Genomic DNA, 3200 nt, shown 5'->3' on the forward strand with positions numbered 1-3200 from the left:
CCATGTATATTAATTTTATTCTTGTTTATTTTATTTTAAAGTTTTTATTGTGAATTGAGTGATAGTTTACATGGGGGGGGGCATCAGTTTTACACTCATCCTATTGTAGTCATTTAATTACCATGATTACAATCATATTCATTTCATTGCAATGATTACAATCCCTTGCAAGCTTCATCATTCAACAGTATTTGCTTCTATTCCCTTTGTTTTTGTTTTTTGTTTTTTTGTTTTTTTGGATGTTCACCAAAACACTCAGGACTATACAATCATTCAAACAGCCAAAGGGTACACCTTGCAAGCCTGCTCCCTGGCTGCCAGTACACATTCCCTCTCCCTCCATGAAACTAGAGTCCTCAGTTGCTCCATCTATCCATGTCATCATCTCTGCCTCCATCTCTGGTATCACTGCTTCTCTGGGTAGGGTCCCACACTCCATTCAGACTCTTCTTCCTTGATGGTCCCAGGGTCTTCCACTCTGGGACTGCAAGATGGACCACTTGCCCTTTTTTGCTACAAAAACTTCTATCTTTACACTTGTGACAATCACAATTAGTCATGATAGCAATTGCGCACTATTGAATCATGAGAGTCTTGTCCCCATCTCCTTTCACCAGACCTGTCTAGACAGGATGAAAACCACTCAGTGGGGAGTCTACCCCCCACACACACCCGCACACTCTGAATCTAAACTCCCTATTGAAAACTTGTAAGCAAGTCACTTTGTGCCTTTACATTCCCCCCATTTTAGGTAGCCAATGTCTAAGTTGCCCATCCCGATCAACCTTATATACAGAAGAAATGGAAATGATCCTTGCTGTAAAGATTCTTTCCCTCTTGGTTGGTATTTTAAGATACTACATCCATTTACATTTGTTTTCTTTTTAAAAAAAAAATTTCCCCTCTTTTCCTTCCTCTAGTAAGGTTCTGAACATCCAGCCATTGAAGCCAGGTCCAATGGGCACTATCTGCCAGTTTGAGCACCCTTGTGCATATCCCCTCACTTCATATTTACTCTTAGCTCTAGTATGTCGTTGTCCATGGGCTCAGGAGTCCCCAGGTCTCACCGTATTTCGGGCCAGCCAGCTCTCACCATACTCCAGGTCAATGGGGATCTATGTAACTTGGTCAGACTCAGCCCATCTCTTCTTTGCTGGTTTCCCCTCACTTCCACTCACCAGTAGACCAACCTAATCACCAGCAAGCTTATATACCTTCTTACAAATTTCTTGGCATAGATAAATGACTGCCTCCAGTGTTGCATCACTTTGTTGAAAGATTTCAATTTGTATTCCATCAGTTCCTGGATACTTGTTCTTTGTCAATGCCTTCAGTGCACATTGGACTTCTTCCTTTGGTATCATTGGTTTTTGATCATATGCTACCTCTAGAAATGGCTGAACATCAACCATTTATTTTAGATACAGTGACTCTGTGTATTTATTCCATCTTCTTTTTATGTTTTCTGCATTATTAAAAATTCTGCATGGAATCCTTCAATATTGCAAATCAACACTTGAATTATTTTATTCAGTTCCTTCAGTTTGAGAAAGGCTAAGCCTGTTCTTCCCTTTTGATTTTCTATCACCAGGTCTTTGCACATTTCATTATAATATTTGACTTTGTCTTCTCAAAGTGCCCTTTGAAATTTTCTGTTCAGCTCTTTTTCCTCCTCATTCAGTTTGTGTTTCCATCTTTTACCTCCTCATTCTATTTGAATTTGCATTTCTTTCCTGGGTAGCAAGTTTCAGAGTCTCTTCTAATATCTATTTCGGTTTTTCCCTGTTTTCTTGCCTTATTAATGACCTCTTGCTTTCATTTTGCATGATTTTCGTGATGTCATCCCACAACTCTTCCAGTTTCTGTCATAAGTGTCTAATTCATCATATCTGTTTTTGAGATGCTGTCTAAATTCAGGTGGGACATATGGCATTTTATCCCATCTGTGGCTTACTATATCAAGTCATCAATAACAAAGAGAAGTCAAATTACATTTTTTTCCAAACACAGATAGGTTTTTGATGATTTAGGCCAAAATTAACTTCTGTAATTTTAGAACACAATGAATTATTTCATGTAACAGAAATTCTTGTTCTCTGTGGGGGAAATAGCTCAGAATATACTTTGTGAAATTACCTCAGTGTTATCTGTAATGACAACTCTTAATCCCCAAATCCTTGCTCACTTGGTGCCTCTGACTAGACAAGAGTCCTCACTCACCAGTCCACCAACAAACCACACAACAAACTATCAATAATAAAATGTTAATCTAGTTAGTCCTGTGTTTCAGGCATTATGATATGAACTAGGGATGAAGAAACACAGTCTGTATCTATAAGGCATTAATTAATGTATAATGACAGAGATGTACAAAGAAGGTGTATCAAGTAAAGGAGAATGAAATCAGATTCTCTAATCAGGATCTGTTAGTTTTAGGGGGAATGCAAAAGATAAGAACCTTCTTCTGGAATTCTGCAAATTCAAAACGAATTAGATCTCTGGAAATCTTAAGCAATTATTCAAATCTTACTCTCTCAATACAAAGCTCAGTAAAATTTCTGTTAATCATCAGCTGTGGCTAATAAATAAATGAAGATAGGAGTCAAGATTGATTCCCAAGTTCTGTCCTTAGTTAACTAGATGAATTCAACCTTAGTGACACCATTTGCACAAGTGGTAAAAGAAAACCAATTATTCAAGATTGAGACTGGGAGCCTTCTCTGTTTTTTAAGTCTTCTTACATGATATCTTATCTTATTGAATCTATCAGAATATGATTTTTTTGTTCTTCTAAAGTGAATACCCTATTTATAAGAATCACTCATATTGTGATTTTTAAGTGCTACCTTGAATTGCAGTAAACAAATTGAAATCACCCAACAATTTATGGTTATAAAATAACTTATAACATCTTTATATCCCACAAAATATAAAGTGAATACCAACTGAAAGCTGAAAGCATACATCAGTGAATAAAGATGAAATCTATATGGATGGATGGATAGAGGGTGGAAAACTGATTTTGGTGTTTTTCATTTTAATGCATGTGAATTCATTTCCTATAGCATCCATTTCATTAACTCACCTCTTCTTAGCTCATTAAGAAGTTCTATAGCAAAATATTTTTGCAAAACAGGTGTTTTAGAGTTCAAAATAAATTAAACTATAACCCAAGAAATGTGGAACTGCTGATGAAAAAT

This window comes from Chrysochloris asiatica, unplaced genomic scaffold, assembly GCF_000296735.1.
Source record: "Chrysochloris asiatica unplaced genomic scaffold, ChrAsi1.0 scaffold00093, whole genome shotgun sequence".
NCBI lineage: Eukaryota > Metazoa > Chordata > Mammalia > Afrosoricida > Chrysochloridae > Chrysochloris > Chrysochloris asiatica.